The sequence below is a fragment of the Acomys minous genome, assembly GCF_964271855.1.
Source record: "Acomys minous genome assembly, chromosome: 2".
NCBI lineage: Eukaryota > Metazoa > Chordata > Mammalia > Rodentia > Muridae > Acomys > Acomys minous.
Genome location: NC_140484.1, coordinates 25,617,343 through 25,636,377, shown reverse-complemented (window position 1 = coordinate 25,636,377; position 19,035 = coordinate 25,617,343). Strand labels below are relative to the sequence as shown.

General features: G+C 42.3%; 1 protein-coding gene across 4 annotated transcripts in view; it reads right to left on the bottom strand.

Moving 5' to 3' along the window:
- The window catches only part of SLC16A12 (solute carrier family 16 member 12), a 78,281-nt gene that overhangs the window by 52,511 nt on the left and 6,735 nt on the right, over positions 1-19,035 (bottom strand). Inside the window, exon 1 of one of the 4 annotated variants that reach the window (XM_084773454.1) lies at positions 12,798-13,030. The exons of the other annotated variants lie outside the window; for them this stretch is intronic. The gene's annotated coding sequence lies outside the window, so the exon portion shown is untranslated. Of the gene's footprint in view, positions 1-12,797; positions 13,031-19,035 lie in introns of those variants that run through there. 4 annotated transcript variants of the gene reach the window in all.

Below are 19,035 nucleotides of genomic sequence, written 5' to 3'. Positions count from 1 at the left end.
AAAAAAGAACATTTTGAATTCAAAATGTGATAATGAAAATATGAAATTTAGTACAATTAAAAAATATGGTGGACAAAATTTTCCAGAACAAGAGCACAAAGATATATATAATATTATTAAGAATAAAAATCATAAATTAATTAAGGAAACTAAACATACAAATAACAGTAGTCACAGAAACAAAGAGAGATAAATAATGAAAGACATTCACTAGGCCACCTCCTAACCAGGCAGGATTTCCAATGGAGGGAGGGAGACACTAACCCACCCACAAAACCTTCAAAAAGGAAAACAGGGAAGGGAGAGCAAAGAGTGTCACAAGTGAAAACAGAAAATACAAAATAAAACAAAATACCCTCTAGTATATCTACCCTATGAGCTTAGCCTAGACTAACTCATGCTCAGAATGTTTGGCCTACGGCTGGGTGAAATACTCGAGCAATAGAACCTACTTCATAATCAAGTGTTGAACGTCTCCTGTGCACACACATAGGTACTGTGTGTTCCGGGAGCACAGGAAACCAGCAAATGATGTGTGTGGATTATTCTCCCTCATGATCATGTGACTGACTGAGAGCTGTGTCCCACTGTCACTGTACAGCATATGAGTGACTTACTGAATATTGCTGGCCTTAAAAAAGACTAAAATTCAAATTTTGAACTATGGTTTCCTTTCTTCTTCTTCTTTTTTATTTTATTTTTAAAATATATTTTATTAATTTATTCATATTACATCTCAATTCTTACCCTATCCCTTGTATCCTCCCATTCCTCCCTCCCTCCCATTTTCCCCTTACTCCTCTCCCCTATGACTGTGACTGAGGGGGACCTCCTCCCCCTGTATATGCTCATAGGGTATCAAGTCTCCCAACTATATATCACTTTAACAATATTTCAAAGTTTGAAGATAATCTTAAACTATCTTGGTTTATTTTCTGTTGCTGTGTTAAAAATTCTGACAAAAAGCCACTTAAGGAAGAAAGGGTGTCACAGTTCTGGGTGACGGTCCATCTGTCAAAGCAGTCGGAGCTTAAAGTCCCTGATCACATTGTGTCTGCATAGGGAATGGTGCCACCTACAGTGGGTGGGTCTTCCCATCTTCGTTGACATAATCAAGACAGCCACAGAGAAGCTGAGATGCCCATTTCCCAGGTGATCTTAGATTTCGGTCAAGTTGACAGCTATCACTAGCCATCACATAAGTCAAACATCTTCCTAAACGGAGGCCCTCTGTACTTGGTGATCAAAAACGCAAGGAAGATTGGCAAGAGTGCTGCCAGTAGAGTTTGCAATATCTCCACCACATCTGAGTCGCTAAAGCCTGAGCAAGGCAGGACTATAGCAAAGGGAAGGACCGGCAGGCTGCCTGGGAAGAGTCAAGGAGCCAGATGAGCCAGCCACGGTGTCAGAAAGCTGGAAGCAAGGGAGACAGAAAGAAGCCAAACCTGCAGGCTTCAGCGCTTCAGCACGGAAAGCCTGAAAAATATCTGAACCCAGGGAAGAAATGTTTAGGTGTAAAATGGTGACAAAAATAGAGATACACTTGACCTCCTCATTCCAGGATGGAGTTGGTCTTCCATTTCAACTCCCTCCCAGAAGTCAGTCATCAGCTCACACATCTTCCCTTTTCTGAACAAAGGCATTCTGTGTCACGTGGGTCCTACCAGCAGAGGCTCAGGGAGCTTCAACAGTCTCTTTTCTACTAGTTCATCCTCTTGGCCCTCAAACTAAGACAGCCAGACTGATAACCTAGCAACAGTAACAAAAGCAAACGCACATTCCAGAAAATGGCATTAAAAATTGATTAAGATGATAAATCTCATGTCTTCTCTCAATTGTTTATAAAATAACCCTTGATCAGTTGCACCTGATGCCTGGTCCACCCCACTCCCTAACAGTGAAAAACTAAACAAATCTTTCTAACCCACCTGCTCAGCCTGCACATACAGTAATCTGATTAGAAGAGAAAAAAAAAACAAATTATATTGTGAATGGGGTAGTCTTTATTTTTTTTAAGGTAGTAATTAGATCCATGAAAATATTTCTTGCACCTTTTTCCCCCCTCAAATTGGTATGTGTTTAGGCTGAGATAAGCACTTGCTGTGGGCTTTAAAAGCTTACTGGAAAAGTACAGAACATGCAGCTTCACAGAACAGGAAGTGTACTTCCTCTTCCTCTTGCAGTCAGCTAAGGTGACTGACAAACCTTGGTAGGTGAACAATGGGGAAAGGAGAGGTCTTCGTGCTAAAGATAGAAAAGGGGTGGAGGTGTGCAAGGTGGCAAAGAGGAGAGAGTGTGGCGACCTGGTTTGCACAGCATTGATCTAATGTCCTGCTGGGGAGCCCTGGCTCTGCTCCACTGAGCAGAGAAGCACGTGGCATCAGGTCGCCTAGCGTGAGAAAAGCTGAGGCTAGACTTGACATGCATAATGAGTTGAGCAGCATAAACAAAGCACAGGTTGGGCCACGTGAAAGTGGCACTGCCAGAGCAAAGGGGAATGGATGACCATCAGCTTTGGAAAGGAAACAGATAGATTCCCAGTTCAGAACACTTTCTACTGCTATGTTACATGTGTTTGAGGCAGGACAAGATGAAAACAGAGTAAAGAGACAATAAAAACAGTAAGCTATGTCTCACATACCCGCCACATAAATCGGTAAATTGTCACTCTTTGTAGTAAATATTTCAGAAAATGTATTTATTTACTTTTTTTTTATCAATATGCATGTGTGTGTGTTTAAATATAACTTTTTTTTTTCCAGAATAAAAGTGTGACTTAAGAGCAAAAGGTAATACAGTGTTGGCAAAGATGTAAAGGAATTGGAACTCTGCTGTCTTTCTGGTAAGAATGTAAAGTGGTGTGGTCTCTGTGGAAAACGCTGTGGCTCCTCCTCACAATGTTATAAAGAGAATTACCACAGACTCCAGCAATTCCCCTCCAGTAGTGAGAAGCAGGCACTCAAGCCATTATGTATACATCCATGTTCATAATTGCCAAAGAGTAGAAGCAACACAACCCGAACGACAGGGGAGTGAACGAACAGAATGTATTCTATGCGCATCACGTGATAGTGGCCGGCTTTAAAAGGAAGGAAGTCCTGACATAATCTGCAAAGCACACGAAGGATGGAGGCATATGATGCTGACTGGGAAGGGCTGTGGGAGTCCCATGGTGTCATGTGTCCGGAGCAAAGTCGTACATACAGGAAGTAAAACAAAGGTTGCCAGCAGCTGGAGAGACAGGGAGGGAGAATGGGGCTAGTGTGTAGAGTTCCAGTTTGAAAAGATAAAAAAGTGTGTAGAGATGGAGACCGATCAGGGATCCACAACAGTATGAGTCTGTTACTGACAGAATAAGAAAACTATACTCGGGCCTTGCCCTGGTTTCCCGGCACATAGCTCTTAAAACACTTGAGATTAAACAACAACAACAACAACAACAACAACAACAACAAAAACATAAAGATCTTGGAAACTATAAGTGTCTTCTTGCATGCTGATGAGGTGGCTGCTGGTTTGTGACTCCTGGGGGCCTCCAAGTGGAACTGGTTGCCATGAATAATTATTCATGTCATTGGAGGGTTGGATATGCTTTGATACTCCACCCTTAACCTTGGAAGGAGAGACTGGCTTTATGGCCAGAGACGAATGATTTAACCCACCATGCCAAAGTAATCTTGCCTCCATAAAACCTTAGAAAGATGGCATCTGGGGAGGGGGAGACACAAAACGCATCCACATGCTAGTAGAGTGGTGTAACCTCAAATCTCCCCGGGGAAGTTCCTGCTCGTCCTCAGGCCCTGTTCTCACCTTACCTTATATTTTCAACAGGATGCTGGTTTGTATCCTTGAGTGTACCCTTTGGAGTAAACTCTTCACAAAGTCATGTAAATCGTATTCCTAAATTCTGTGGATTGCTCTAGCACACGAGCAAAGGTGAGAACCTTTGGACCCTCTGACTTGCAGCCAGACTGCTCAAAGTATGGATGAAAAGCTGACCTTGCCATCAGCATTCCTTGCATAGCAGTTTCCTCTGAGTTTAAAATTTCCATGGGGGCAGCGGGGAGAAATGAAGATACCAGATGTTACAAAAAAAAAAAAAAAAAGAAAAGGTGAAACAAATGGATGTTCTAATGGGAGATGAAATTTTTTTTCATTCTTCTGGGAAAGTTTGTTAAGCTCAGGAAGTAACTCAAGGGCTTTAGGAAGTCCATGAAACTGACCAGATTCACTGGCCTCTTTAAAACTGTACATAAGCTATAAAGACTGCTGACAGATTCTCTTACATAAACTGAGATGCCTAGAAGAGACCAGTGGTGTCGGGGGGGGGGGGGGGGGGGGACAGATCAGCCAAGCTGCCTGGAAAAACAACAACAACAAAACAAAATTAAATAAATAAATAAATAAATAAATAAATAAATAAAACAGAGGTCTCGTCAAGCGGCCTGGAAGAGGCTCAGATCAACTGAACTACCTGGAATGGATGCATCAACCTGTTGGTCCAAGTTTCCAGGTTGCATGGGCTCTCACTCACACTGGGGTGGTCTTTTGGTGATGCAACTGTTTGAGTCATTTCTGTTCCTATAAGTAATCACCATCACCACCACCACCTACACCCAAACCAAACCAAACCAAACCACTGGGTCACCAAGTTGAACTTTGGTAGTATCTGTGCTTTTATTTTTTTATTTTTTCCTTTCTGGAGTGAGTAGATTTTTGTTCACATCTCCCTAGGAATAGTGTCATGCAACCGTACTGGACGTGTATAAATCTGTGGGGCTGAGCACTTGTTTTATGGACACCTTATGTCTAGGCAGAGAAAGTCAAAACTAATTGTAGGATACTAGTTGGCAGGTGGGAATTGGGGGACTCCTTAGAGTGCAGAAATCTGGCCATGAGGCCTTCCACCAAAAGCAGGCCCCTGACTCTAGATCAGAATCAAGAGCCCAAATCGTGGCTTTCCCTTGAAGGTTACCCAGTCTGTGGTATTATGATATAAGAAACAGAGGATGTTCTAGCAGATCATATAAATAAGTTATAATAAGTTTGTCTTTTAAAGTAGACAAAAGGAGACTCTGTTAGATAAATTGGATCCCAAAAGATGGATAGGGTCTAGATGCTTTGCTTTACCTCTAAAAGGCTCATATGTAAAGAACTTGGAAAGTGGTGCTACAGTGTTGGCAGTGGTCCAGTGGTCCAGAGTTGGTACCATTATGATAGGGAAGCCTAATGAAAGATAATGAAGTCATGGGCACTACTTTCCTAAAGGGTTAATTCTCATAGCATGGGATTCGATTAAGTGCCATCAAACTACATTAGTTATCACAGAAGAGGTTCTTTTTTTTTTCTCCTTTATTACTTTATTCTTGTTACATCTCAATGGTTATCCCATCCCTTGTATCCTCCCATTCTTCCCTCCTTCCCATTTTCCCCTTATTCCCCTCCCCTATGACTGTTCCTGAGGGGGATTACCTCCCCCTGTATATGTTCATAGGGTATCCAGTCTACAGAAGAGGTTCTTATAAAATGAGGCCAGCTCACACACTTGGCCTCTTGAATGCCCCTTCTTGTCCTTGCCCTTCTGCGCTAAGTTGAAGTGCAGCCTGAGGTACCCTGGCTGACCCCAGTATCACACTATCTCCCTCTGCAACCCAGCAGAAGCCTCACTTGTTGAAGAAGAAGATAAATAAAGCCATCTATGCTCCGTGTCCCCTATTTTCCTATGAGGAGCTCAAAGAAATCTATGGCTTCTGGGTCCACACCTCCGAGTTATTGTAATGACCTCACCAGTCCCCCGTGTGGGCACTTTAGACTTTAGACCTCTTCAGTTTCCATTCTCTACTTCCATACCATAGAGGCACGAAACACTGTACTCTCTTCTACCTTGCCCGTGTCCTGGTCATGCTTTGTGGTCCATGACACTATACCCTTCATGGCAGGTGTGACCCATTCTTTTCTCTGTCTTTTGCTGTACCTAACATATTGGGTGTTTAAAAGATAAACAAGTGCCACATTGTATGCAGTGTGGTCCCAACTATGACTTTTGTAAAAAATCGATTTAAGAAGCTGTGATGATGTCTCAGTAAGTGAAATGCTTGCCTTGTGAGCATGAGAAGCCAAGTTTGGTCCCTAGAACTCACATTGCAAATGACAACAAAAAACTAGCTGTGGGGAGGTGGAGACAGTTGGATCCCCGGGGTTCAATGACTAACCAACCTAGCCCACGCCAGCAATTGCCAGGCCAAGAGAGACCCTGTCTCAAAAAGCAAGGTGTAGAGCATTGAGAAAAGGCAATTGAGGCTACTCTCTGGCCTTACATGCATGTGTGCCCACACACACACACACACACACACACACACACACACACACATACATGCACCTGCATACACACAAACATGTGCACTCACAGTTTCCTAGGAGTAGTAAGTAATCAGGAGCAGGTCCTATGGCTAATTTTCCATTGCAACAAAGCTTTGTCATCAACATTTCTTGAGGTTGGGATGTAGGAAGAATTGATGAGGCAAACCAGGAACTGCTAACAAAATTATATTGGACATCAAGTCATATAAACGGAAGTCTTTCCCCCTCCACCACAGCTCCAAAGCAAATATCCCGTATACATACTGTGTCAGCAAAAACATGGAATCTCCTACTTTGTGTTTCCCATCAAATTGCTCGTGAATTGTTTCAGAATCTAGCAAGAGTCCCAGCGTGAGAACCAGAGCAATGAATGGAAAGCAGATGTGTCTGTGTGTCAGGCCTCCAGGGAGTCTGTGAGCATAGGCTCAGAGCCCCAGAAGGCACTCACCCAAAGGGAAGGGTGAGGCAAGATGCACAATTTTAGCTTCTCCCTAGACATTGAAGGATTTATGGGAAGGAGTTGATACGGACTGTGTTTCATAAAAGTCTAGAACAAGCTGAGCCATTAAAAACAAACAAACCACAAAACATTTTTATTATAAATGCAAGGGAGATGGGGGACAAGTCAGAATCACTCAAATTTTCTGGAAATATTTTTGATCACAGTAACAAACTGTCATAGCATCAGAAAATGCACATACAACTATGACACTATAAATGTATGGTGTTTATCGTTTAAAGTCACTCATGAGCCAATTAGTCATCTAGACAAAAGGAAAAAACATAAGCCCTTTGTCCTAGCTATTCTTACAGGAAAACTATCTTAAGAATATAAATCAAACTTGGAACAAACTTAACATCACAATGGCACTTAAAGCAAGGCAATTTACAACAACATAATAATTCTGTCCTTTATTTCCTAAGTTTTCCCCTCACTGTTGGCTCCTCTGTCACTACATCTAACTTACAAGTGACTTCTTTATGAAGTTCAGAAGGAAAACATTCAGAAAGGAATAAGCCCCCAAGTCCTCAACCTAGAGAGAGAATTACAGGCAGCAATGGCGTGCTGAGAGCCAGAGAAATCTCCAGAAAAGAGCACACCAATTGGGTATCCACTACCAAACATGCACACACACACACACACACACACACACACACACACACACACACACACTCACACATGCATGCATGCATATAATGTTATATGACCTGATAAGGCCATGTTTATATTGGGTGTATACAAAGAAAGAGGAGGGGGAAAGGGTGAATTATAAATGATGTAACTACAATCTTACAAAATTGAAAAATTATTTAAAAGGAACATGCAAATATTTAATTGTTTATAAATCTCTCCTTTACTCCAAAAGCACAAACATGGAAAAAGCTCATATTTGAAAAAATTAAAGGAACAATTCAAAGTAAAGCATCCAGTGTTTTAAAAGCATTTGCACACACACACACACACACACACACACACACACACAGAGAGATATACACACAAACATAAACTCATACATGTCCACTATATACGTTACTCATATACAACATATACACACAAATACACACAACACATACTCATGCATATACATGTACACATGCATACACAAGCATACACATACACAAGCATGCATATACATACACACAAATACACATACACTCAGAGAGAGAAACACATACACAAGGGTGACTGAATCTCATGCACATGGATCTGACCTTAAGGAACTCTCTCCACTCAAAATGGGTAATCAGGAATTATGGTCACCGAGAATGGCATATACCTTTAGTCTCAGCACTTGAGAAGCCAAGAAAAGGGAACTGTGAGCTCACAGACAGCCTGGGATACTTAGCAAGGCTCTGTATCAAAAAGAAAAAAAAAGGGGGGCATCTTGTGTGCTCTACAGGTATGGGTCCTCCTAAAGAATAGTGGCCTGATTCATGCCAATGACTTGGATAAAATTTTCCTAGAGCTTCCATGAAAGGCTTCCTCATGGCTGAGGAGACATGAAGACATGGCCTCTGTTCATGCATTAGAAATATCCTAACTTCACATGGTTGTAGTCACCCCAGGTACATAAAAGAATGAAATCAGTATGTTCCAGGGAAGAGCCAATAGGCTGGCAGGCCCAGACCTTCTCCAGGATTTCCCAGCATATGAGAGAATGGAAGCCAGGCCAAGCCCAGGTTTCTGTTGCTTGCATCCTCTACCATCCCACCTGACAAATTTTCTATTCATGTTACTCAGGTAGGTGTCTGAACATACACATCAGCCCCACAGCCTCCCCCATGTGGGACTGCGCACACTTAGCTCAGCCCTAATTCTAGAATCTCAGAATTCTACTTGGGCAGAGCAGAAAGAGAGACCATGGTATGTCCAGCTGCACAGATGGACCACACTCTGCTGGTTTCCCACCACACGGCTAACTATAGAAGCGGAGGACACCACACTGCGTGACACTAAATCTTTTGGCCCTTCTCCCATGACCCCTGTCTCCACATGTCATAACAGCTCCACAGCTGGAAGCCGGACAGTCCTCAGCTGCCTCTCTCTACCCAGAGAGTGTAATGTTGCATATTTTCAGGAGAAAGAAGTCAGGAAAGAGCAAAGAGGCAGGAGATTTTGGTCAGAGCCCAGTCTCCTCTTAGACCAATGATGAGGGTAGACTAAATCACCCCAAGTTACTTGTGCGCTCTGTTGCTTTGCCAATTCAATACGACCAGGTCTGCTCCGAAGACTAGAGTCCAAAACGTAAGCTATTCAACTGTTCTTCAACAAGAGGCTAGCTAATCTTTCCTGAGAGTGATACAAGACTGAATTGCAGCATTCTTAAGTCCAGGCCAGCCCTGAGGGCTACCAAGAATCATCCTCCAATGAAAGCGACTCTACCCACCATCTGTGTTATCTCTGAGGTACCATCTGTATCATCTCTGAGGTCACAGCTTAGCTGTGTCCCATAAGCTTTATCTGCAGCCCATCCCAGCCAGGCATCAGGAAGTCATGCAGTCAACCTATTGTCAGATACACCAACCTCTCTGAAATGTATGGTTGTTTTGAGCTTTGAGCAGCCCTCTCAAACCCATGCTCAGCTCCCAAACTATGTAATTCCTACTGTTCTTGAGTTCCAACTTCCTAAAGTTCATAAGGCCCTTCCTTACTGTTCTCCTTCCTCCAGTTCTACTAGCTGGCCCTGTTCTCGCTTTCTTCTCCTCAGAGGAGTAGTTCTTAACTTTCCTAATGCTATGACCCTTTAATACAGTTCCTCGTGTTGTGGTGACTGCGCCCCACCCCTCCCCCACCCCCTGCCATAAAATTGTTTTTGTTGCTGCTTCATAACTGAAATTTTACTATTGTTATGAATCATAATGTGACTATCTGTGGGTTTTGATGGTCTTAGGTGACCCCTGTGAAAGGGTCATTGGATGCCAGAGGGTTGAGACCCACAGGTTGAGAACCTCTGCCTTAAAGGCTCTATTTCAGTACAGGTTGTTCCCATTTCTTTTTGTTTGTTTATTTGTTTGTTTTTCTATCACCCAGCATTAGTGGCTTGTCTCATTGCTGTGACAAAATGCCTGACAAAACAACTTACGGAAGAGCAGCTTTGCTTTGGCTTAGAGTTTGAGGCTGTACAATCCTACATGGTAGGAAAAGCGCAGCAGCTGAAGCAGCAGGCAGCTGTGCACATACTGTGTCCAGCGGCATAGAGAGGACACAGGAATCCATTGTTGTGTGCAAGCTCTTTCTCCGCTTAATTCAATTCAAGACTCGATTGAGTGTGGGTGTTCCAACCTTAACTATCCTCATTTACATAACCCTTCACAGACTCCGCCCAGAGATTTATGTCTACAGTGATTCTAAATCTCATCAAATCAACAGCCAAGGTTAGCCATGACACACCCTTGCCCCCCAAAATGACAGCGCCTGATTTGCCATCAATTAAAAGATTCCCAACCTGTCACAGACATGAGGACAAGTCATAGAGCTTGACAAAGTTCCAGAGACCTCCGACTGTCCAGCATGATATCTAGACATCCAGAACAGCTGTTGAGGCTTTGCTTGACAAAGTTCCGAAGATCTCCAGCGATCACCACTGCCCTTAAATGTTATGTATGGTCCAGGCGTAATTTTGTCTAAAAATCTACCTATTTCTCCTAAAACTGTGTTTTCTCTTTATTTTTGAGCCCTAATGAAAATCATACAGGGAAAACTTTTTCCTATAGAGAATGTTGAAACAGGGCATCTGGCCAAAGGCTTGAGACAATGATAAAGAGTTTTTTGCTCTGACTGTGAGCACCTAAGCAGAAACTGCATGTAAGAAAGTTAAAACCTTGACATAACAGTACCTGGCTAGATACTATTACCTGTAGAAATGCTTCCTTAGAATCTGCTTTGAGAGCAATAGAAGGTGGGCTTGGAACGCCATGCTCTACGTATGTTTTACAATGGAGGACCCCTTGGCAGTCAGGTTAGGCTTGGATAGCACACCTGTTGGTTTGGGACTGGGAGTAAGTCAAGTTTTTTCTTTATTAGAGAACATTTAGCTCAAGCAACGTTGCTATGACAATCTTGTAAACACAATGGCTTTAGTCCAGGGAAATTTATGATTAATCTTTCCCAAGTATTGTTTAAAAACTAACAATCAGGTTAAGCTGACCATTGCTTGAAAATTGATTGACTTTTGCTGAATGCTTTATTGTAGTTTATACAGAACTTTTTGTATGTCCTTGTTAGATCGTTCTCATTACTCTGTTGATTTTTGAATGCCCGATTGATTGTAAAAGATGAGAAAAATCATGATGTAATCTGTAATGAAAAAATTGAACTTCACTTTAAATAAAAGACTGGGGTTGGCCCAAGGAGAACAGCAAGCAAGTAACAGACATGAGAGAGTAAGCTAAAGTGAGATGGAACAGCAAGAGAGATAGATAGATGGGGACCAGCAAGCAGGAAGAGAGATAGGTAGATGGGTAACAGCAAGCAAGGAGAGAGATAAGAAACTGGGTGCCCTGACCCAGCAACCATACGGTACCAGTTTCTTATTCCTGGTTGCTGTTTGAAACCCTAAGTGCCTCTCATTTCTGATGTATAGACAGCACATGTCAGGAGTTCTGTGCTCTGGTTCTACCATGTAGTAACTATGTGCTTTCAGACAAACAGCTCAACTTCTATGGGTGTCACCTACTTTAATTCAAAGTAAAGATAAAGATGCTTTCTTCACAGGATGCCATGAAGTTTGTTTTTTTTTTTAAACAACATCTGGGGGTGTAGAAAGTGTCCAAAACATGTCAGTTACTATTAGGTAGAAAGAGCTGAGGCCTGTGGGATTTTCATGTTTCCTTTTCTTTGGCTTATTCAGGTACTCTCTTCATCGTATGTCACAAAGAAAACTTAGCCTTTTGATATTTTATCTTTTTCTCTGTGTTCTGCAGTCAGGCTTTATCCTGGGATTCATTGGACTACAAGTTCACTCAGGAGTCTGTCTTCTTATAGACAGAAGCAAGAACGTGAGGACAAAGGACCACAGAGAAGACGCCTCCCCTTGGCCTGTCCCCGCTCTGGCTGCCATCAGCTATTCTCTTGCCCTCCGGAGCCGAGCCTCTTTTGTAGCTGTCCACAGCCTCTCTCTGCCCCTCTCCCTCCCACCTCTGTGGAACAGCCTTTGCCTCCTCCTTCCCCCAAATCCCACACAAGCTGTTTCTGGCTTTACCACCAGTGTCCCTTCATTTACCACCAGTGGACAAACTGGTTAATCTGTCATTCTTCACCAATTGCCATTTCTGTAGTGCTGCCCCCATCTCTCTCCTTGCTGAAATTGCTCTCTTGAATTCCATGATAGGAGTCTCTCTTATTTCTCCTTCCTCCCTACAAAGCCCTACTTCTTCTTTTGTTGTGCTAAATTTTCTCCTTCTGGCCACTCTTGATATGTTATATTGCTTATTCAATGGAGAAATCCAACACTTAACCATACGTCAGTTTTCTGTTGCTATAACACAGTGCCACAGACTAGGGGAGTTACAAAGAAAAGAAGTATTGTTCAGCTCACAGCTCTGGTCCAAGATCAAGGAGCTGCATTTGGTGATGGTCCTGTGGCAGTTTAGAGCATCCCATGGTAAAGACAGAATATGATAAGAGTTCTAGCCAAATTGAATGTTATAGCAGACCTATTCTAGAGGCAACCCACTCATACATTAGTCTAGTAATTACATGATAGATTAATCACTTCATAAAGGCAGAACTCGAGTCACCTCTTAGAAAGCCCATGTGGCACACCCCTCTATATCTCATAAGAGGAGTGATTTTAGCACTGGTTTGGGGGACAAGCCATACTCAAGTCATTGCAAGTATCATGACAGTTAATAAAGCTGGTTAATCAGGAACCACTAGAATTCTCCTCAAGAGGACAGTATTCACACAGACATGGCACACATCTACCAAAACTTACCTCCAAAGTTCTGCTCCAGCGACACTATAAAACAAGATACAGTCTCTGCCCTCGCACTTGGCTCAGTGGAAAGAGCCAATGTCTGGCCTGGGTGCAGGAGGGGGCACAGCTTTGCTATGCCCTTCCAGTCTCTCTTGTACTTTGCCCCAGGTAATCATGACCAGGCATATGATTTCAGCTGATCCTATTAGCACATAGTGCTCAAAATGTGGCTTCCTTGCTCAGAACATCAAGTGGCCTACCGACATCTCTATCTATTACATCCCCTGCAGGACACTGAGCACCGAGAATATTAACATGAAGAGAAGTCTTACAGTGGTAGATCATTAACCTTATTTCCCCTCTGTCCAAGTTCAACAGACTCCTAGTTCATCACCCCACTGGGCTCCTCTGAAATGCTCATCCAGGGTTATCTGGCTGAAGCATAGCAAATTTTATCACCCCCACATCTGTTAAGAAACTACTAAGGAATCTGGGCATGGTGGTGCACACCTTTGATCCTAGGATTCTGGAACCAGAGGCAGGTGGATCTCTGAGGGTTCAAGGTCAGCTTGGTCTACATAGTGAGTTCCTGTCTAAAATGAAGGAGGAGGGGGATCAGGGAGAGAGAGGGGGGAGGAGAAGGGGGGGGAGGGAGAAGGAGGAGGAGGGGGAGGGGGAGGGGAAAGTACAACAAACAAACTACTAAAGCAAAATTGAAAGATGGCATGACATACATGATCCTAACCAGGCTCCTGTCTGTTCCCAAGTTTCACCAGGAACCTTGGTCTGTGCCCTGCATGTGACCCTTACAGCCTAACCGTGAAGAACTAACTAGATGCACTTTCACTCAGTGTGTGCTTTTCCAACCCAGTGTCTTTGTACTCACTGCCCCTCATGTCTAAAATATTTCCCTCTGAAATCTACATGTCCTTAGTGGTTTGACCCGAAAAGGCCATCTGAAGTGCCTTGGGCCCTGAACACCCACACAAGGAAACTGCAGGCTGGTGAGTCATGCAGGTTGCCTAACCTGGCTGTGTCCTAAGGTAGATGGCCTGTGGGCCGTCAGAATGAGCACAGAGCCAAGAAAGAAAGAAAGAAAGAAAGAAAGAAAGAAAGAAAGAAAGAAAGAAAGAAAGAAAGAAAGAAAGAGAAATAGAGAGAGAATGACGTGCATGGGGCTTAATTTTAGCATGATGGCCAGCCTTTTATCACTTGGACACTAAAACTACCAAGTAAGTGGCTCTGGCCCAGTGTCTTAATGATGTGTTTACTCTTTACCTTGGTGATTTGACTTTTTCTAAACTATGCATAAATTTGTGTTTTATTTCTGTTTTTTGAGATGAGGTCTCACTATGGAGCCCTAGCTGGAGACCAGGATGGCCTCCAAACTCATGGCGATCTGCCTGGCCTCCTGAATGCTGAGATTATAGGCCTATACCACCATGCCCAGCTCATTGTTCATAAGTTTTGAAATGAATGCAGTGGTGGCTGGTGATCCTTGCCACTAAACTTCAAGCAGGTAACAAACATAGATGTTTCTGCATCAAAGAAACACAACAAATCACAGACCCACAGAGAACTGGGACACATCCCAGGACCCTGTGGGACCACACCCAAAGCCCAGCAGGGGTAAAATATAAAACATACTACTGCTTAACATCATTTTATTTGAAAGTTTAAATATCACAATATCCATGTCTGTGACTCAGTCTACCATGCTACAGTTCAATATACATTAAGAAGGGGTCCCTGTAATTTCAGCATGCAAGTAGGCAGAGGCAGGAGGATCTCTATGAGTTTGAGGCCAGCTTGATCTACAAAGGGAGTCCAGGACAGACAAGGCTATACAGAGAAACCCTGTCTCAAAACTCAAAAAAAAAAAAAAAAAAAAAAAAAAGGAAGGAGGGCCCTAGAGATTTTCACAGAGTTTGGGGTTCTCAGAGAAATGTCCTTGCCCTCTTGACTTTGACCCTATCATGCTATTTTCCATCCTTATATACATTCGCATACATGATTCAATTCTTTTGACAGTTATATACACATGCACGTGGGATAAAGAAGGGAACAGAACGTGAGTTGACTGTGGTGACTTCTGCCTGCAATCATTGTACTGAGGAGGCTGAAACGTGAGGATTGCCACAGTTTGAGGCTAACCAGGGCTACACAGAAAGTTCTAGGGCATCTCGGGTTACAGAGTAAGACCTCGTCTCTAACCTTTAATTAAAATTAAAAATGTGCTTCATTGAACAAACTTTTGTATTACATTAACATTAGACCAGAGAAGGCTATCCAGCTTAGCCTAGCTATTACCCAAAATTTTATATTTGAACCATCTCACTTCTGTCTATAAACACTCTCTCATAATGTATTTATCTTAGACACAACTTTTACACTATCATTCAGAATTTATACATATTATCCTGAATATCCAACTGACTACTGGCTAGCTCTACACACAGATCTCAATTTACATCACTAAGACTAAAGTCTCCCCAATACTTTTTGACACAGATATGTACTAGTACCTAGGAGCAGAGCCTGTCAGAATTCAAACCAAACTGGACACATACACATAAAAATCAGAAACTTAGAAGCATGTCTCAGTTGCTTAAAAAAAACAAACTTGTTTTAGCTGAGACTGCATGTTCAAGAAACATCTTATCTGGAAACTCAGTCTGTGAAAATAGGAATAGCATCCCTTTTCAGACTGTAAAGGGGACCCCAGAATGAAACCTAAGGCTTGAAGCCAGGCTCCATGCCGTACCTACCCAAACACTGGGAATCCTTCAAAGTCTCAGAAATCTGTAAAAGACTGCTCAAAAACCTCCAGTCAAAATCCATGAAGATGTTATTTTTTTTACATTCCATTTATTCACTGTGTATGTGTGGGAGCACACATGTACTATGGTGCACATGTACATGTGGCCATGAGGTCAGAGGTCAGAGGACAACTTTTAGGAGTCAATTCTCTGCTTCCAGATCAAACTCAGATCATCAGGCCTGGCAGCAAGTGCCTTTACCTGCTGTCTCATCTCACCAGTCCCAAGATGTACATTACCTTTTGATTAAAAAACAAATAAACGGGTCTTCTTGGTTATTCTGTTCTATTCTTTTGTTTTGTTTTGTTTTGTTTTGTAGGTATTGAGAATTAAACTCACACATGCTGTGCAAGCACTCTGTCACTGGGCCACATCCTCCTCAGTCCCAAGGTTAGTTCTAAGTAGTTTGATAAGCAAGTTTTTGTTTGTTGTTTGTTTTCCAGGTTTTGTGTTAAATCACCTCACTACACTTTCTCAAAGACATAAGGCCTAAGGACAAGTACAAGTACAGCCTAAAGTTAATGAAACTTTGTTAGCCACATAAGACAATAGCTAAACTTCTGTCTTTCTTTTATAAGATCCAGGCACGTCTCTCTTATATGAAAGTCCTATATTTTGAAAACCTATTTTATATAGCCTAATAAAAGAGAAGGCATACAGAGAGAAGTTTGACCAGTAAGGTTTACAACTCAGTCAATTCCAAGAAACACATAGCAAAAGGCAGGCATGCTGGCGTACGCTTGTCATCCTACCACTAAGGAAATGGAAGCAGGAGTTTACAAGTTAGAGGCTAGCCTGGGCTACTAAGTGATTTGTCAGGCAGCCTTAGCTCAGCCAGTCTTAGTTTTATAGCAAAACCCTGTAAAAGAGAAAAAAAAAATCAAAGGGAGGGAAGGAGGAGGAAATATCATAAAGATATTTTAGAGGAAACGATTGTTACGGAGACAAAGGTAAAATTATTAGTGTCAAAATTATGCCTGTATGATAAACAATGACCAAGGCCATGTTTTTTAAAAGGCTGGCCAATTAATTGGTTTGTAAATTATGATACAGTTTGGTGTGTTCCATGGTTGAATGAGGATTGCTCCACCACCACCAAAGTCTATGGGGCCTCAATATGACTATATGAGGAGAGGGCAGAATCTAAAAGAGAGCCCTAAAGGAAGGGAGAGAGGTCATTGGGGGCCCTTGCCAGGTGGCTGCTGGTCTTGTAAAGTGAGTTAGTTTCTGAGAGAGTGGTCTAGCCTTCTGCCGAATTGCTCTCTGGCTTCGTGCCTGCCTCCCTATGTGACCTCTCCCTCTCTCACATGCACTCCCCCCACGAAACCATCCACCATGATGTGATACAGCCAGGCAGACCCTACCAGAGGCCTGAACAAATATGTTTACTGAACTTGGACTTGCGGGCTCCAAAACTATCATCCCACTAGACCCTTTTTTTTCTTTACAAAGTATCCAGCTTCAGTCATTTTTTTAACAATAGAAAAGCAGACTGGGAAAGTTAATTTGCTGTTCAGATCTTGTATTAAAATTAGCTTAGTGAATTCCACAGAGGAAAAAAAAATCTCTCCCACCACTAAGTGAGGCTTCCCACATACTGAAAAGACACTGTATAATGAAAAGGAATTTTAAAATACCCCAAAAAGACATATTTTGAAAATATCATAGCAACTATTTGCCTCAATAACTTTTTAGAGTATTATAAGATTAATATATATATACACACACATACATACATACACACACACACATACATACACATCCTGAAAATCAGTGCTCCTCAGCCCTGGCTACACAGGCTGCCCTTACCTTACCCTAGACCTATTTAATATGGAAGATTTGGGGGTGAGGACATTCATATTTTTGTCCTTCCTGGTGATTTTAGTGTATAGACAGCGCTGAGAACCACCGGCACGGAGACTTGAATCAACACACAGACACAAAGGTGTCAAGAATCAGCCAGGACAAACCACTGTGGTCCCAGTTACTAATGCCTGTGAGTTTGCCTCTCCCATCTGTAAGAACTGAACATTGACAACGAAGACTAGACTTGATGGTTGTCTTTCTCAAGTTCTCTTTCTTAAAGCAGCTTGGACGGTTGTGAGAGCCAATCTGTGCATCTTGCTGGGGTCCTCCATGGGCCACGATATTGCCTGCTTTGAAATTCCAGATTTAGAGAGCTGGAACTGCTATTTTGAGAAATGCAGCTGGTTTCAATAGATAACTGTGATCTCATCTCCATGGAAAGTATTTCGTCAAGTGAAGCAGAGCCGCTAAAACAATACTGGTTGTTCCGACATAAGCAGTTGCACTCTCGGCTTATAATATGTCAGATAAGCCATGAAACGCGAACTGAGATCAAGAGTATATTGAAGAATTACAGTGTATGAAGGTTTGGGGTGGTAAGTTTTAAGGCTTGGTGTAGTTAACACATTATGTTGCTGCTCTGTGTACACACTTGAATCAGGGGTCACCACCCAGGGTTTGGACAGAAACCCATTGCTGACTTTCATAGTGATTTAGAAGTCTGCAGACTGGGTTCAGGTCTCCCGTATTATCTTGAGTGCATAATTCCGCATCCGTGAGAGGCGGATAAACAGGAAGGGCTCATGCAGATGCCAAAACATGAGCTGTTCTCAGAATATACAGAGAAAGTTCAGAATCTGACAGTTCAGAAGCTCTCAACTGAATCAACCAGAACTAAAACTCCATAGAAAAGCTGATGCAGTATATTTTCATCATCATATTCCACTTTTATATCAGTAAATGCAAATTAATTCACCGGCCTTTGTGTATGGAGTAGTGATTGGTGTTCTGTGGGACCTTAAAGAAACTTGTTTTAAAAATTAGTGGAGTGCAAAATCCTACATATTTTTACTGTACTTCTCTAATATATTATAGCTGACCACTCTATGCCTAAGTTGTAGTCTTTCAAGCTGACGTTTTTTTAATGTCATGATCTTTTATTTTATATGTGTGTTTATATATGTGTGGGTGTGTGCGTGCGTGTGTGTGTGTGTGTGTGTGTGTGTAGGCCAAAAGACAGGTTAGGGTGCCATTTTCAGGTAATATTGACATTATTTTTTTAGATAGGTCTCTATGTGGTCTAGAACTCACCAAGTACAGAGACTGGCTGGTCAGTGAGCCCCAGAGGTCCACTGGTTTTACCTCAGCAGCACTTAGGCTATAGCGTCTACCTCCACATACAGAGTTTTGGCATTTCTTGTGGGAATCTGTTTTAGCACATGTTTGCAAATCTAGTACTTTACCAACCAAGTTATCTCCCCAGTTCTTTCTCTTTTAAAAATTGGAACAGAATCAACATAGCAGAAACTCCAACTTGATTAATCAGCTTTGATTTTTTTTTTCCTTATGTCACCAAGTCTTGAGCCCTGAGCCTTAGACACGCCAAGCAAATATTCTAACACTAAGCTCCA